General features: G+C 41.2%; 1 protein-coding gene across 3 annotated transcripts in view; it reads left to right on the forward strand.

The window, feature by feature from the left end:
* The first annotated feature begins 982 nt into the window (after positions 1-982).
* The window catches only part of SCAP (SREBF chaperone), a 115,019-nt gene continuing 97,995 nt past the window's right edge, over positions 983-18,006 (forward strand). For 2 of the 3 annotated variants that reach the window (XM_074197723.1, XM_074197725.1), the window contains exon 1: positions 983-1,106. The gene's annotated coding sequence lies outside the window, so the exon portion shown is untranslated. Of the gene's footprint in view, positions 1,107-12,836; positions 12,861-18,006 lie in introns of those variants that run through there. The other variant, XM_074197727.1, reaches the window with a different exon arrangement.

An 18,006-nucleotide genomic window follows, 5' to 3' on the forward strand; every position in this document is an offset into this window, starting at 1 on the left:
AAGAACTGAGATTTTCCTAGAGAGAGATATACTGTGTTCTCAAACAAGCAGATAGCGTTTATACACTCCAGACAGATAGGCAGGGAAAGGCTTCTGTAAGGAGGTTGCCCTTGAGCTTGTTGGTGGAGAGACTTAGGCTTGGTTCCCAGAGACTAGAACCACAGGGAATGGCATTAGAGGAAGTAAAGACCATGGAGGTGATATTACAGCATCGTTGTTAGAGATAAATTCATTAAAATATGATGTGGGCCCATGGGGGCTGGATTCTAGGCTCTCATTCCATCCTCTTCACAACCCCATGGCCGTGGCCCAGGCAGGATCCAAGCCTCCTCTAGGCAAGGCAGGAGTGTAGGGGCTGCCAAGAGGCCTGGCGCCTGGGTTCACGCAGACCCGACCTGATCGGGGGATAGCTGAGTCCGTGTCTGTGTACACAGGAAATACAAACACACACACCCCCCCCAGACGGAGCCAGCCTTGGACTAGCGGGTGGGTTGGAGTGAGTGGGGGCTGGGCTGCGTCAGGTCCCGGGCGCCAGGCAGGGCTAAATGCCCGGTTCAAGGTCACCCAAGTGTGCGAGGCTGGATTCGAACTCTCCTCCTCGGGCCCGCGAGGCCGGCGCCGAGCGCTTCCCAGCTCTCCTTGGGTCCTCGGTGGGCGCCAGGAGCGTCTCCAACAGGGGCCGGGGGCCTGGCCCGGGGCCGGCTGGCAGGTCCAGGGCCGGCGCGGCCTCCGCGGCCTCCCGGGCTCCGCGGCGCCGCCGAGCCGGGGGCGGGGCCTCCGAGCCCGGCCCCGCCCCCGGCCCCGCCCCGCCCCATCGTGGGCCCGCGCGTGCGCAGACCGAGCGGGCGCGGCTGGAGGCGCTGCGGGCGGCGTGCGGAAGCACGTGCGTGGGCCGGGAAGAGGAGGAGACGCGGGGCGGGGGAGGGGTCGGGGTGGGCGGGGCGGGAGGAGGGGAAAGGTAGGAGGTGAGAGGTGAAGTGGGAGGAGAGCGGAGTGGAGCCTGGGAGCTCGGTCCGAGTGGAGGGCGGCCCTCCCTCCGCGCCCGGAGCCGCTCCGGGCAGCCCAGCCCGGGCCTCGCGCGGCCCCGCCGCCCGCCGCCGCCGCAGGTAACGCCGCCGCCGCGGGCCCTAGGCCGCGCGCGCCCCTCCCGGCCCGGCCCCGGGGGCTCCGGCCGCCGCCCCTCCCCCGAGGGCGGTCACCTGTGGCGCCGGCCCGGGCCCGCCTCGGGGGTCCGCCCCCAGCCGGCTCCCCCCGCCCCGGCGGCCGCCCCCACCTCCCCCCGGCCCCGCGCCCCGCGCCCCGCGGGATCTGGGCTCCGTGGGAATGCTGGAGCAAAACTTAGGCGCTGCGTGAGGGCGTGTGCGCAGGCGCGCGTGTCCCTGCCTGTGCCTGAGTGTGTGCGTGTGCCCGCGCGGGGGGCCGCGGGCGGGGAGGGGGCGCTCCCGCCGTCCTGGCCTCTTTACTTTTGCCTGTTCGAATTCAACATTGCGTCGAGTCTGACTTTTACCCCCCCCCGCAGCCGCCCGGAGGCGCTACATTGTTTCCCTCCCTGTGCCCTCCAAAGCCCCCCCCCCCCCGGGGCCCGGCCCAGCGCGGCTACAAAGTAGCCCCCGAGCCGAGAAGCCCCGCGCGCCGGGCGCCGCCTGGCCTGGGAAGGAGGTTCGGGCAGGTGTGCCCGGGCACCCGCTCACCTGCCCCCGGGCGGCTCCCAGCCTCACGGCAGCCCCGCAGGTGGAGGAAAGGTGCCACCGACTCACAAAGTCAGCTGGAAGGAGTCCAGGAGGGAAGGTGGCGCAGAGTGGAAGGCATCGAGGAGGCAGAGCCCCGAGGGGCGGCCAGTGAGAACGCAGAGTGGGAGCCAAGTGGAGGAGCTTGTGCGGGGACAGGGTCTCTGGATCCGGGAGTACTGAGGAAGGGAGTCCGGTGTAAGAATACCGGGAAGGTTGGAAGGACCGAGAAAAGCTTTAAAAGCCAAGCAAACTTTTATCTTTTATGGTTATTTAGGTGTTGAAGGCTTTTCTATTTAGCTCTTTAATTGTTAATGTGGAATTTAAATACAAGTTATTCCTTTGAGAACCATTTAAGCCGAGCATTTTGAAAAATGTAGCATTTTAGATTGCTCCGGGTAGTAATTCTCTTACTTTCACTGACACTTTAATACAGGCAAGATCTTGTTTCAGTAGAACTCATTTCACAGTATTTCCTGAAAATATGTTTCTGTAGCAGGCATAAGTATGTGTATATTCTTGGTCAATCTTTTTTTTTTTTTTTTAGTTTTTTTCAAGGCAACGGGCTTAAGTGGCTTGCCCAAGGCCACACAGCTAGGTAATTATTAAGTGTCTGAGGCTAGATTTGAACTCAGGTACCCCTGACTCCAGGGCCGGTGCTCTATCCACTGTGCCACCTAGCCACCCCCTCGGTCAGTCTTAAACTATAACACTAGATATGTCTATCTTAAGAAGATTTCCTCTTAAGATATGTGGTATTTTTTTTTTGTATAAAATAACTCATGTTTGTGTTGGGCTTTAAGGTTTGCAGAGTTCTTCCTCTTTTACAGATGATGAAACTTGAGGTTGACAGGGTAAATGACTTGTCCAGAGTTATGGAACTAATATTTGCCTGAGATGGAATTTTAAAGTCAAATCTTTCTGAATTTTAGTCTCTTTCCACTAATCCCTTTCTCCTTTGCATAAAGCAGCCCATATACTTAGAGAATAACTTTTCACATATTACCATTGATTACTTAGTGATTTTAAAGTAATGCTAATTTATAACTCTCATACCTCTTTAAATAATTTTACCTATTCGAGGTAAGTTAAAAAGGAATCTTCAGTTTATTGATTAGGAAAACCGAGGCCTAGAACTTATGCCTAAGGTTATAAAGTAAGTGTAAATTCTAAAGGAAATTTTTCCTCATCCCCCCCAAGCTCATAATGCCCTCCTCTCCTAAAATTACCTTGCAATTATTTTGTCTTTATTCTGCATCTTATGTTTACACTGTCTTTAAACAGAATATATGCTCCTTGAGGGAATTGAACCCATTCTTGGCATACTGAAAGCATTAATAAGTGAGAATTTTTAATGTTTATTAAAAATCTAGGTAGTAGTTCCTCTTGTTATTTTAAATTTTAATCACTATATCACAGCAACTTGCAACAGCAAGAAAATTTAATCTTAGAATGTGTTCTAAAATTTATTTAGTATTTGACTCTTATTCCATCTTTATAGAATTGCTACATGCCATTTATTGATTGGTATTATTAGTTTGTCTGCTTTTCTATCTCTTTCATACAATTTGGAACTGGAAGGGAGTTAGAAGTTATCTAGTTTAATTCTTTATTTCATAGGTGAGAAAACTCAGGTCCAGAAGGGCAAAGAAACTGACCCAGGGATCACACTGGGAGTGACAGAAGTGATATATGAACCTAGGTCTCCTGACTCTGAAGTTCGGTCTTCTTTCTACTATGCCCCATTGCTTCAAGGCATTCTTTTCTTTTCATGTTTTTCTTCTGTATTCTGTTTTCATATTAGAAGACAAGAATAAAGAAAAAAAAAATGAGTAAATTCTAATCTGCATATTTTTAGAATTATAAATATTCTATTGTCAGATGAGGTGATGGGGGTGAAAGCAGCAAGTTGGTAGAACAGGAATATAGTGGGGAAAAAAGAAGTGATTTTTTTTTCATCCATGTATTCAGAGATTGTGGAAAAAAGTGTTGCAGCTTTTGATTTTATCCCCTATCCTCTAAACTTTGACATTTGTCTGTGCCTCTCATTTGGAACTTGGACTTGTATTGTAATTATTTCATTTCCAATCTTACCAGATAGGTGCTTCTTGAGGACAAAGATGTTGTTTTATCATTCAATAAATAAGCATATATTAAGTACCTATTTTGTGCTCCACAGCATGGTAGCCATTGGGGATACTAATCAGAAATCAAATAGTACCAGTCCTTAAGGAGCATATATTAATTTTGAGAGGTGAAGGCACTAAGAGCTTGACCGGATTGGGAAAAGCATTATGTAGAGATGGTACTTGAGCTGAGTTGAAACATGGGATTTAAGATATAGAGATGAGGAAGGAGTGAATTCTAAACTTGAGATGGCCAGTGAAAAGGCACAGATTGAGTGCTATTGGAAGAATAGTATAAAGGCTAGTTTGGACTGATTGTAGCAGGTGGAAAGAAGAGTACAATATAATAATACTGGAGGTTTGGACCAGGTTGTAAAAAACTTTAAATGTTAATAGAAGAGTTTTATCCTAGAAGGAATAGGGAGTCATTGGAATTTATTGAGTAGGGAAATGACATGGTAAGTGCTGGCCTTTAGAAAAGTTGCCTGTGTAGCTCAGTGTGGTATTCATTGGAGAGGGGAGAGGCTTAAAACTGGGAGAATAATTAGGAGACTGTTGGAATAGCTGAGTTGATGATGTCTGGAACAAGTTTGGGGGCCATGTGAATAGAGAGGAATTGGATATGAGAGATGTTGTAGAAGTAAAAATGACAAGATATTGCCGATGAATGGATATCTTGGAAAGATGGGGATACTCACTATAGGAGTAGGAAAATTCTGAAGTGCACTTGGGGAAAAGATAGGAACTTCAAATTTGGACTTGTTGAATTTGAGCTGGAATTAGAATTCAAGAGAGACTAAGGCTGGGTATATATAGGTCTATTAGATATCTGTATATGTTTGATAATTAAGCCATGATGAAGTCAACAAGTGAGAGAGGTAGAGTGAATATAGAACCTTTGTAGGTGTCCATAGTTAGAGGTATATGTGGATGATGAAACATCAAAGAAGACTGAGAAGAGAGAGATGGATGAACAACCTGGAAATAACTGGTGATGTGAAAATTGGGAGAGGAGAATATTTAGGAAGGGAGGATGATCAGTGGTCTTCAGTGTTCCAGATGGCTCAAGAAGAATGAAGACTGAGAAAAGGCTATCAGAGTTGTTAATTAATAGAAAATTGGTAACTTTGAAGATTGTAGTTTCAGTTAGTTAAACTGCAAAGGATTAGAAAGTGAATTGAGAGTAGAGACAAAAAAGTTAGAAGGAATCTCAGATCATTTAGAACACAACCCATAATGAATGAGAAACTTCTTTAGAACGAGCCTTAGGAATAATCATCCAGGCTATTTTAGACTGTTTTAAGACTTCGAGTGAAGGAGAACTTGTTGTATCTCAGAAAAGGCAATCAGTTCACTTTTATACTGTTCAGTTTTTCAGATGGTACATTTATTAAGAGCATGCTTTGTACCATGTTTTTTATAGAGCTAAAATCGTCTTTGTCCCTTCCACCCATTGCTTCCATTTTGGCCCTTTCAAGCCATATTAAGTCTAATTCTTTTTTCATGTGACAACCCTTCAAAAACTTTAGGATGAAGATTTTACCTTATTTAAGTGGTCTTTTCTGCAGGCTAAGAAATATTTAGTTCTTTTAGCCTCTCACATGAAATACTTTTTTTTTCAGTTGATGTTTAGATTTTTTTTTAGATTTTATTTATTTTGAGTTTTACAATTCTTCCCCTAATCTTCTTTCCCCCTCCCCCCTCCCCCAGAAGGCAGTCTGTCAGTCTTTACAATTACATGAAATACTTTTCAGTCCCCTAACCATTCTGGTTGCCTTTTCTGAACATACTTCAGCTTAATGATGCTTAAAAGCAGACATGATTCTTTAGTTTGATGACTACAGGGAAACTGACCCATTCCAAAGGCACTTTCCCCATTTAACTATCTACCAATCTGTGACAGGCTGTCATGATAATCCATATTAATTTTCATTTTCTTATGTGTCTTTCTGATTTTAAGTAAACAGTGCTAATGAACAAAAAGAATATTAGCATGCCATGACAGAACAGAAGGAAGTACTGAATATCTGCATAGGTGTACAGGTTTAAGTGCTTATATTACATATATTTCAAAGTTTAAATAAATAACATTTTGGGGCAATAAAGAGGAAAGGTCAAGGGAGATGATGGCTTTTCTGGAGTTGTTGAGATGATTGAAGAGAAATTTGCTAGACTGAGAGGAAGACGGCACTGACATTGGGTATAACTTAAAAAGGAGACTTGGTCAGGATACAGGTCTCTGAAGTAAGTTTACCTGTTAGAAGTAAAGAGCTGGGGCACAGCATCTGTGGATTTTATAGGTGTAGGTAACTTCCATTGAAAAAATTCTTAACTACAGATCATCAATTGTTGAGCAACTTTGAGACTGTTGGCTGATTACTGACAGGTTACATTACTTGTCATGAATCCCATAACATGTTTGTGTTAGTGTTGGTGCATGATCCTAAGTTTTCCTGACCTCAGAGGCAGCCCTCTATCCACTAGAACGTGCTGCTCCCCCCAAACAATTTTAAATAACTTAGTGATTAGAGTTGTTAAGACTTTTACTATCCAAACTCTTCGATTTTTATTCTCCCTGAATATATGTAATGTCTAGACTTTCTAGAAATCAGAATGCTTGATAAAATAATATGGGGGGCGGCTAGGTGGTACAGTGGATAGAGCACCGGCCCTGGAGTCAGGAGTACCTGAGTTCAAATCCGGCCTCAGACACTTAATAATTACCTAGCTGTGTGGCCTTGGGCAAGCCACTTAACCCCATTGCCTTGCAAAAAAACCCTAAAAAAATAATAAAATAATATGGAAAGGTTCATATGTCCTTATGGTCCTTAAAGCATTCTGATAATGAGAAAAATGTTAAAGTAAGAGAAATTTTAGAGCCATAATCCTTAATAAACAAGTTATTTTACTATGCACATGCATGAATAAGTACTAAATACATTTTTGAAAAAATATAAATTTATTGATGCTGTGTTGGCCAAGTTGCTAGAGAAAGCCTGAATTTTGGTTCTGACTTTTCCCCTGTGACTTGACTCCTATCTTTTTCAAAGGTACATGAAATCTCCCTTGAAAAGCAATTTGGAGCTCTTTAGAAAATATATTTACTCTCAGTATAGTATATATCACACTGTCACAAGAGGCTGTAGCAGATTAGTGACTTTTTCCCATTCTATCCATTTTATTTTTAAAACATTTATATTTATTGATATTTAATGTTATTTTAAAATTTTGAGTTCCAAATTCTCTCCCTTTTCTCCCATCTGTATGAAACAACAGTATGGAATCAATTTTGTATGTCAAATTATGCAATACATTTCCATATAGTCATATCATTTTAAAAATAATATGAGAAAATTATATTTCATCTCCTTTCTCTGGGGATGAATAGCATTTCTTCATTTTGAACCCTTTAGAATTGTCTTGGACCACTGTATTGATTAGGGCAGCCAAATCTTTCACAGCTGATCACCATTATTAACATTGCTGTTACTTTTTTTTAAAATGATTTTCTGGTTCTTCTCACTTCACTTTCATTAGTCTATATAGGTTTTGTCATGTTACATTTGAAAATATCTGCTGGTCAGCATAATAGTACTGCATCACAATCACAGACCACAGCTTGTTCAGTCATTCTCCAATTGAACATCCCCTTGATTTCCTAATTCTTTGCCACAACAAAAAAGAGCTATTATAAATATTTTTTGTACATATAAGTCCTTTCCTTTTTTTCTTTGAACTCTTTGGGGTATAGGTAGTATCTGGATCAAAAAATATGTATAATTTTTTAAATTTAATATTTATTTATTCTTATTTTGTACAATTTTTTAATACATTAATAAAATGTTCTTGTTTAAGAGTAAACAAAATACCCCCTCCCCCAAAAATATAGACTCGAGCGATAAAATAAAGGAGAGAGAAAAAAATTAAAATTAAAATTAAAAAAATAATAGTAATAATTGTAGGTATGGTCAGGTGGTGCAGTGGACGGAGCACCAGCCCTGGAGCCAGGAGCACCCAAGCCCATATCTGGCCCCGTACACCCAACAATCACCCAGCTGTGTGACATGCAAGCCACCCCAACCCCACTGCCCTGCGTAAACCAAAAAAAAGACCTAAAATAAAATAAAATAGTAATAATAGCTGGGTGGCAGAGCATTGGCCCTTGAGCCAGGAGTACCCGGGTCCAAATCCGGCCTCAGACACCCAACAATCCCCCTGCTTTGCGGCCCCAGGCAGGCCACCCAGTCCCATTTGCCCTGCACCCCCCCAAAAATAATAATAATAAAAAATGTGCTTCAGTCTGTGTTCCAACACCACCAACTCTGTTGTGGGTGGATCACATTCTTTATGAGAAGTCCATCACAAAAGTTACTTCCATATTTTTCCAACGTTGCCATTGCTGATCGCAACTCCCTCCTTTCATATTTCTCCACTACCATGTACTATATTTTCTCTCTCCTTTCACTGACTCTGCTGTAGAGTATCTGAGTGGTGCAGCAGACAGATCCCTGGTCCTGGGGCCAAGGAGGCCCTGAGCCCCCATACCACCCCTTAGGCCCAGCATCCACCTAGCCCTATGGTCCCAGATAGGCCATCCAATCCCAGCCCCTTGCAAGAAGTAAAAAAAAAGAAAATATGATATATCTGACCACTCTCCCCCCATGGTCCATCCTCTCCTCTTTCATTCACATTCCCCCCCCCCTTCCCCCTGCCCCACCTCCTTCTTACTCCAGATGTCTATACCCCATTGAGTATATATGCTGTTTCCTCTCCTAGCTACCTCTGATGAGAGCAAAGATTCCCTCATTCCCCCTTGCCTGCCTCCCTTCCATATCATTGCAATAGCTCATTGTAATAAAGAAAAATCTTATTATATGAAATATCTTGGCCTATTCCTCCTCTCCTTTTTCTTTCTCCCATTCCATTTCCCTTTTTTTCTATTGACTCCATTTTTACACCATATTTTATCTTCGAATTCAGCTTTCTCCCGTGCTTCAACTATAAAAGCTCCTTCTACCTGCTCTGTTAACTGAGAAGGTTCATGAGTATTATCAGTGTCATTTTTCTATGCAGGAATACATGCAGTTCATCATCATTAAGTCCCTCATATTTTCCCCTTCTCCTCCAATCTCTATGCTTCACCTGAGTCCTGTATTTGAAGATCAAACCTTCTGTTCAGCTATGGCCATTCCAACAGGAACATTTGAAATTCCCCTGGTTCATTGAAAGTCCATCTTTTTCCCTGGAAGAGGACATTCAGTTTTGCTGGATCGTTGATTCTTGGTTGCATTCTAAGCTCTTTTGCCTTCTGGTATATTATATTCCAAGCCCTACGAGCTTTTAATGTAGTTGCTGCTAAGTCCTGTGAGATCCTGATTGCAGCTCCACAGTATTTGAATTGTGTCCTTCTGGCTGCTTGTAATATTTTCTCTTTGACTTAGAAGTACTGGAACTTGGCTATAATATTCCTGGGGGTTAGTTTTTTTGGGATCTCTTTCTCAGGGGGGATCTGTGGTTTCTCTCCATTTCTATTTTGACCTCTGCTTCTAGGATATCAGGGCAATTTTCCTGTAGTAATTCTTTGAAAATGATGTCAAGGCTCTTTTCCTGATCATGACTTTCAGGTATTCCAATAATTTTAAAATTATCTTTCCTAAATCTGTTTTCCATATCAGTTGTTTTTTCAATGAGATATTTCACATTTTCTTTTAATTTTTCATTTTTTTGGTTTTGAAGTATTGATTCCTGATTTCTGGTAAATTCATCAATCTCCCTGAATTCTATTCTTTGTCTGAAGGATTTGTTTTCCTCAGAGAGCTTTCTTATTTCTTTGTCCATCTGGTCAATTTTGCTTTTGAAAGCATTCTTCTCCTCAATAACTTTTTGAACTGTTTTATCCATTTGACCTAAGCTGGTTTTTAGCATGCTGTTTTCTTCAGCATTTTTTTTGGATTTCTTTTACTTAAGCTGCTGACTTCATTTTCATGTTTTTCCTGCATGTCTCTCATTTCTTTTCCCAGTTTTTCTTCAAACTCCCTCATTTGATTTTCAGAGTCTTTTTTGAGCTCTGTCATAGCCTGAGCCCAATTTCTGTTTTTCTTGGAGTCTTAAGATACAGGAGCTTGTGCTTCCTCATTTTCAGACTAAGTGTTTTGATCCTTCTTGGGCTCACAGGCAAAATATTTCTCAGTGTTGTTCCTCTTGTTTCTCTGCTTACTCATTTTCCCAGCCTCAGCCTGTTTTGGGGGGTGCTTCTTGAGCTTTTGGGACACTCCCACAAGGGTCTCAGTGTGTGAGGCTCTGTCCTCCCTCCTGGTCTGTGAATGACCATATGCACTCTCCTCTGCCACTGGGCTGAGGTGGGGGGGGGCCTAGACCGCAAACAGGATTTGAATGTGTTTAGTACCTCAGAGTCCTGTTCCAGGGACCGAGCTCTGCAGGCTCTGTCTTCACTCCCCTCCCTAGCTTCAGTGGGCTCATGCCCTGGGGGCTCTGCCTGCTTCTGTTTCCTGGATCTGGACTGCCTTGGCCATGCTGCTTGCTGTGTTCCCTGAGGGCTGGGCTTCATGTGCTTGCTCTGGCAGAGGTCCCCCCGCTGTTCCCCCACTTTGTGCCTGGTGCTCCTCAGGGCATAGGTCAGAAAACTCCCCTGCTGCTGTGAGCCTGGCTCCCAGAGCCCTGGGACTACCTCTGGGAGGCTGAAGTTCTTTTGCAGAGCCTTTCTGCTGTTTTCCAGGTTACCTTGAGTAGAACTGCCTCACTGGGTCCCTCTGTGGGTTCTGTCTCTCGAAAATTTAGTTAGAGTTCTTAGTTTAGAAGTTTTATCAGAAAGCGCCTAAGACATGATCCTCTCTTGTTGCCATCTTGGCTCCGCTCCTCCGTATATATAATTTGATAGCCTTTTGGACATAGTTCCAAATTGTTCTCCATAATAGTTGGACCAGTTCACTACTTTATCAAGAATTCATTGATGTACCTATTTTTCCTCATTCCCTTCAGCAATTGTTTTTTCTCATGTAGTATGGTGATATCTTAGAGTTATTTTAATTAGCCTTTCTCTAATCAGTATTTAGAGCAGTTTTTCATATGGCTAGAGGTAGCATTCTATTTCTTCTTCTGAAAAATTATTCTTCATGACTTTTTTGGGTTTTTTTCTCCAAGGCACTGGGGTTAAGTGACTTGCCCAAGGTCACACAGCTAGGTGATTATTAAGTTCTGAGGCTAGATTTGAACTCAGGTCCTCCTGACTCCAGGGCTGGTGCTCTATGCACTGTACCACCCAGCTGCCCCATTTATTCATAATTTTTGATCATTTATCTTTTTTTTTAACTTTTTAACTTTTGACCATTTATCAACTGGGGAATGACTGTTATGTTTATAAATTTGACTCAGTTGCCTGTATATTTGAGAAATGAATCCTTCATCAGAGAAGCTTGTAAAATTTTTTTCAGTGTTTTTATTTTTTCAATTATATGCAAAGATAGTTTTCAACTCTCATCTTTTTTGTAAGCCTTTGAGTTTCACATTTTTCTACCTCCCTCCCTTCCCTTTCCCCTTGCCATGACAGTGAGTAATCTGATATAAGTTATATATGTACAGTCATGTTTAACATATTTCCATATTTGTCATGTTGTGAAAGAAGAAACAGAATGAAAGGGGGAAAATATGAGAAAAGAAAAAACCCATAAATCAAGTTTTAAGAAAGTAAAAATAGAATGCTTTGGTCTGTATTCAGGCTCTATAGTTCTTTCTCTGAATGTAGATAGTATTTTCTATCACAAGACTTTTAGAATTGTGCTTGGTCAGTGAACTGCTGAGAGGAGCTAAGTCCATTGTAGTTGATCATTTCACAATATTGCTGTTAATGTGTGTACATTGTTCCTCTGGTTTTGCTCGCTTTACTCAGCATCAGTTCATCTAGGTCTTTCCAGGCTTTTCTGAAGTTTACCTGCTCATGATTTCTTATAGAACACATTGATATACTATAATTTGTTTAGCCATTCCCCAGTTGTTGGGCATACCCTTCATTTATCAATTCCTTGCCAGTACAAAAAGAGCAGCTATAAAATTTTTGTACATGTGGATTGTTTTCTTTTTTATGATCTCATTGGGATACAGACCTGGTAGTGGTATTGCTGGATCAAAGCATATGAACAGTTTTATTGCCCTTTGAATAGAGTTCCAAATTGCTCTCCAGAATAGTTGAATCAATTTACAACTCCACCAACAGTGCATTAATATCCCAGTTTTTTTTTTACATCCCTTCCAGTATTGCTTATTTTCCTTTTTTGTCATTTTAGCCAATCAGATAGGTTGCAAGGTGGTACTTCAGAATGGTTTTAATTTGCATTTCTCTGCTCAATAATGATTTAGAGCATTTTTTTTTTAGGTTTTTGCAAGGCAAATGGGGTTAAGTGGCTTGCCCAAGGCCACACAGCTGGGTAATTATTAAGTGTCTGAGACCGGATTTGAACCCAGGTACTCCTGACTCCAAGGCTGGTGCTTTATCCACTACGCCACCTAGCCACCCCGATTTAGAACTTTTTTAAAAATATCACTATAGAAAGTTTTATTTCTTCATCTGAAAACAGACTGTTTAGGTCCTTTGGCCATTTATCAATTAGGGAATAATTCTTAACATTTATAAATTTGACTCAGTTCCCTAAGTATTTGAGAAATGAGTCTTTTTTTTACTTAATTCTTAACATTTTATTTGTTTTCTAATTATGTAAATAGTAATATGTACCCATCATTTTTTGCAGGGCTCTGAATTCTACAATTCCCCCCCCCCCCCACCAGAAGGCTGTTTGACAGTCTCCATGTTGTTTCCATGTCATACATTGATGTAAAGTGAATGTTATAAGAGTAAATATAAGAATAAACATAATCCCCCCCTCCAGAAGATGAGAAACCTCACGAACAGAGAGAGAGAGAGAGAGAGAGAGAGAGAGAGAGAGAGAAATTGTACTTCAATCTGTGTTCAGTTTCCAATGAGACTGTCTCTGGGGTGAGTTGCTTTCTTTATCTTAAGTTCACCAGGGAAGCTGCTTCAATATTTTTCCCTCAGTTGCTATTACTAGCTGTACTTCCACTCTATTTCTCCCCACTCTCATTTATTCTATTCTTTCTTTCTTTTTCATCCTGGCCCTGTCCAAAAGCATGTTTCATCTGAGTACCCTCTCCCTTGATCTTCCCTCTCTTCTATCACCTATTCCCCACCTTCCCCCCATTCTCCCTCATCCCATCCCTTTCCTCCCATCCTTCTCCAGGGCAAGACAGATTTCCTCACCCTGTTAAGTATGTATGTCATTTCCTCCCTGAGCCATTTCTGATGAGAATGAAGACTCACTCATTCCCCCCTTGCCTTCCCCCCCCCCCAATGAAAAAAGCTTTTTTTTTGACTTATGTGAAATCTCTCAGCTTCTTCATCTCCCTTTCCTTCCTTCCAGTACTTTCGGCCATCATCCATTGACTCCATCCCCTTACCACACCATACCATTATATTCTACTCCTTCCTATGTCCTGCCTACATATGTTCCTTCTAAGGTTTTTTTTTGTTTTGCAAGGCAAATGGGGTTAAGTGGCTTACCCAAGGCCACACAGCTAAGTAATTTTTAAGTGTCTGAGACCGGATTTGAACCCAGGTACTCCTGACTCTAGGGCCAGTGCTCTATCCACTACTCCACCTAGCTGCCCCCATATATTCCTTCTAACAGTTCTTATAAATGAGAAAGTTCAGATGAGTTATCAATATCTTCTTCCCATGCAGGAATACAAGCATTTTAACATCATCAAGTTCCTCATAGTTAGTTCCTCTCTTCCACTTCCTCTATGGTTTACCAGAATCCTGTAATTGGAGATCAAACTTTCTGTTCAGCTCTGGTTGTCTCGTTAGGAAAGTTTGAAAGTCCCGTTTCATTGAAAATCCATCTTTTCCCCTGAAAGAGGATGTTCAGTTTTGCTGGGTAGTTGATTCTCGGTTGTAAACCAAGATCTTTTACCTTCTAGAACATCATATTCCAATCCCTATGAGCCCTTAATGTAGATGGCTGCCAGAGCCTGTGTAATCCTGACTACGGAGCCTCGGTAGTTGAATTGTTTGTTTCTAGCAGCTTTTAGAATTTTCTTTTTGATTTGCGAGTTTTGGAATTAGTCTATAATCCTGGAAGTTTTTCTTTTGGGATCCCTTTCAGGGGGTGACTGGTGAATTCTCTCGATTTCTATTTTACCCTCAGCTTCTAGGATCTCAGGGTAATTTTGCTGTATTATTTCTTGAAAAATGAAGTCTAAGCTCTTCTGGTCATGGCTTTCAGATAGGCCAGTAATTTTCAGATTCTTTCTTCTGGATCTGTTTTCAAGGTCAGTGGTTTTTCCAAGGAGATATTTCACATTTTCTTCTAATTTTTGGCTTTTTTTTAAGAGTTTTATTTCTTCCTGTTTTCTTGCAAAGTCATCAGCTTCCTTTAGTTCTATTTTGCATTTGAAGTAGTTATTTTCTTCAGAGAGTTTTTTTATCTCATTTTCCAACTGGCCAATTCTGCTTTTTTTTTTTTTTAAGTTTTTGCAAGGCAATGGGGTCAAATGGCTTACCCAAGGCCACACAGCTAGGTAATTATTAAGTGTCTGAGGTCAGATTTGACCAATTCTGCTTTTTAAGGCATTCTTTTCATTTGCCTTTTGTTTTGCTTTTTCCATTAGGCCTAAACTGGTTTTTAACATTATTTTCTTCAGTTTTTTTTTGTATATCTTTCACCAAGCTTTTGATTAGGTTTTCATAATTTTTCTGCATTGCTTTCATTTCTCCTCCCAGTTTTTCCTCCACCTCCTTTAATTGCTTTTCAGTATTTTTTGAGCTCATCTGTAGTCTGAACCCATTTTCTATTTCTCTTGGAGGTTTTAGATACGGAAGCTTCAGTTTTGTCATCATCTGAGTGTGTGTTTTGATCTTCCATGGGACTAAAGTAATTGTCTATGGTCAGATTCTTCTTTTTCTGTTGTTTACTCATTTCCTCAGTCCAAGACTAATTTACAGCACTTCCAAGGCTTTGGGTTTTTTTTTGGGGGGGGGGAACCCCACTGGGCCCTATCTCCAAAGTCTTATGCTCTCTTAGCTGTCCTTTGATGACCACAGCACTGCCCTCTGCCCTGGGGCTGTAAGGAGGGATCCAACTATCTTAGTATGGGAGCCCAAACTGCAATATCTGAGTGTAGGCAAACAGCAGAGTCCTACCCCTGGGAGAGCAGAGAACTCTCTGCAGACTTCCCTTACTGTCTCTGGGGGTACAGGCTGCTTCCTCCCAATTCTCACTGCAGACTCTTTGGCCCACACTCACCCAGGTACAGCAGAGTTCTCTCACTGCCCCTTCAAGCTGTTGTTGGTGATCTCTGGGCTGGGCTGCATTGGGCTGTGCTGTGCTGTGGCTTTTTTCCCCAACCTCAGGTCCTGGTGAAGCACATCTTTCTCGCAGAACTTCTAAGTTATCTTGGACTGGGGAAAATGTATTACTCAGTCTTTCTGTGGGTTCTGCCCTTCTAAATTTTTGCTAGAGCCATCTTTTGTTTGTTTTGGGGGGGTTTGGGGGGGTTGGAGTTCTCGGAGAATGCTGGCTTCACGCTGCCATCTTGGCTCTGCCCTGAAATGAGTCCTTTTATCAGAGAAGCTTGTGTTGTAAAATTATTTAATATGAGTTTATTTTCTTTGATACATTTTAGCAAAATGTAGTTTTCCTGATTGCCTCTTTCAATTACGTCTAATTTTGATTTTACTTGTCTGAGTTGCACTATTTTCTTTATTACAACTGAAGTGTATTAGTTTCTGCTCCAGTCCATTTCAAATTTATGTGTGTCTTTTGGTTCCCAAGTATATTTGTTTTATACAACATATTCTTGAATTTATACAACATATTCTTGAATTCTAGTCTCCAAACCATTTTGCTATCTGTTTCTATTCTATGGGTTAACTCATTCCATTCCCATTCAGTTATAACATGACGTGAATTTCCCTTCATTGCATTTTTTCTTTGTTTATCCTTCTCTCTGTGTGTCTTTGTCTCTCTCTGTCTGTCTGTCTGTCTCTCTCTTCTCTGTCTTGATTTGAAACACTACCTCCTCAATCAGTGATATCCCTTATATCCTTCCCTTCCTTCTCTCCCCCCTCCCCCATCTCCTTTCCCTTCTGGCTCCCTATTGGAGGGGTTTCCCTGGTTTCTTGCAATATTTTGCAAGGAGCAGAACTCTTTGACTTGGAGCTCTGGAATTTGGCCATCATAATTCTATGAGTTTTCATTTTGGGATCTTTTCGGAGGTGATTGGCTGATTTTTCCCCCCAAGTATTTTACCATCTGGATCTGAGGTATTGGGGAAGTTTTCTTTGATAATTTTTTTTGATCATGACTTTCAGGTAGTCCAGTAATGCTTAAATTATCTCTTCTTGATGTGTTTTTCCAGATTTCTATATAGATTTCTATGTCTGAGTACATGAATGTATGATATTCTTCCCTCTTTGGACCAATTTGATGAGGGTGAAGATCAAGCATTTCCTACTACTCTCACATCCACATTTTCCCCTCCATTATAAAAACTTCCTTGTGTACTTCTTATGTAAAGATGTATATCTCTTCCTCCCCCCTTTCCTCTTTTTGGAGATTATCCTAATATAATTGAATTACATTGATGCCATCTGTCTGTAAATTTCTTGTAACTCCCTAAGAATTACAAAGTTCTTAGGAGTTACTTGTATCACCTTTACATTTTGCTTCCTGTCTCTGCTGACTCTTTAAATGCCCTGACAATGATAAAGTTTTTATGAGTTACATGTATCATCTGTAGGAATAGAAACAATTTAACTCCATTGAATCTCTTCTGATTATAACATTTATCTTTTTATGCTTCTCAAGTCTTTTGTTTGAATGTCAGATTTTCCATTTAGCTCTGCTATTTTCATCAGAAATTCTTAGAAATCATTTATTTCATTAAATAAGCATTTCTTCCCCTGAAAGGTCACATTTAGTTTTGCTGGGTAGGTTTTACCTGGTTGTAATTTTAGCTGCTGTATATATTTCCAAGACCTGCTTCTTTAATATGGAAGCTGCTAAATCTTATGTTATTCTGACTTTTACTTCCAAGTATCAGTGATTTTTTTCCCCCTGGTTTCTTGCAATATTTTGCAAGGAGCAGAACTCTTTGACTTGGAGCTCTGGAATTTGGCCATCATAATTCTATGAGTTTTCATTTTGGGATCTTTTTGGAGGTGATTGGCTGATTTTTCCTCCCAAGTATTTTACCATCTGGATCTAAGGTATTGGGGAAGTTTTCTTTGATAATTTTTTTTGATCATGACTTTCAGGTAGTCTAGTAATGCTTAAATTATCTCTTCTTGATCTGTTTTTCCAGATCATTTTTTTTCTGATGAGTATTTCACATTTTTTTCTACTTTTTCCTTCATTTGACTTTGTTTTATTGTTTTTGAAGTATCACGAGTTTTCTTTAAATAATTCTAATTTTTAAGGAATTATTTTCTATAGTGAATTTTTATACCTCCTTTTTATTTGGCCTATTCTGTTTTTTAAGCAGTTCTTTTCTTTTGTGAATGTTTATGCCTCTTTTACCATTAGGTTTTTTTAAAGTGAGTGAGAGAGATAGTGAGAGCATGTGCATATCTCTTTTTTCCCCCCAAATGTTAGTTCTCTATAATTTTCTTTTATCCTTCTTATTTCTTTCCCCCAGTTTTTCCTCTATCATTTATATCTCTTTAACTCTTTGAGAAATTCTTGCTGACCTTGGGTTCAGTTAGTTTTTTTTCTATGAATCTTTGCTTATTGTTGTTTTCTTTTAAGTTGTTTATGTATTGGTTTTTTGGGACATTATTAGCTTTTTATACTCAGGGTTTTTTGTTTTGTTTTTTGCTTATTGTTCCAACCACTTTCCTGTCTTTAAACTTTATGTTAAAGTTGGGCCAAGGGAGGGGAAGTGCTGTGCCAGATTTCATGCTTTTTCATGCTACTTGTTTTCAGAGCTAGTTCTGGGGGGGGGGGGTCTGCAAGTTTTGGGTGCTTCCAAGGTGATGTTCTAGGAGAGATATGATTTCTGTGCTCTGGTTTTTACTACAGATAGGCTACCATGCAGCCACAAGTGCTGGCATTTCTTTTGGTCCG

The sequence above is a fragment of the Macrotis lagotis genome, chromosome 8 (assembly GCF_037893015.1).
Source record: "Macrotis lagotis isolate mMagLag1 chromosome 8, bilby.v1.9.chrom.fasta, whole genome shotgun sequence".
Lineage (NCBI taxonomy): Eukaryota > Metazoa > Chordata > Mammalia > Peramelemorphia > Peramelidae > Macrotis > Macrotis lagotis.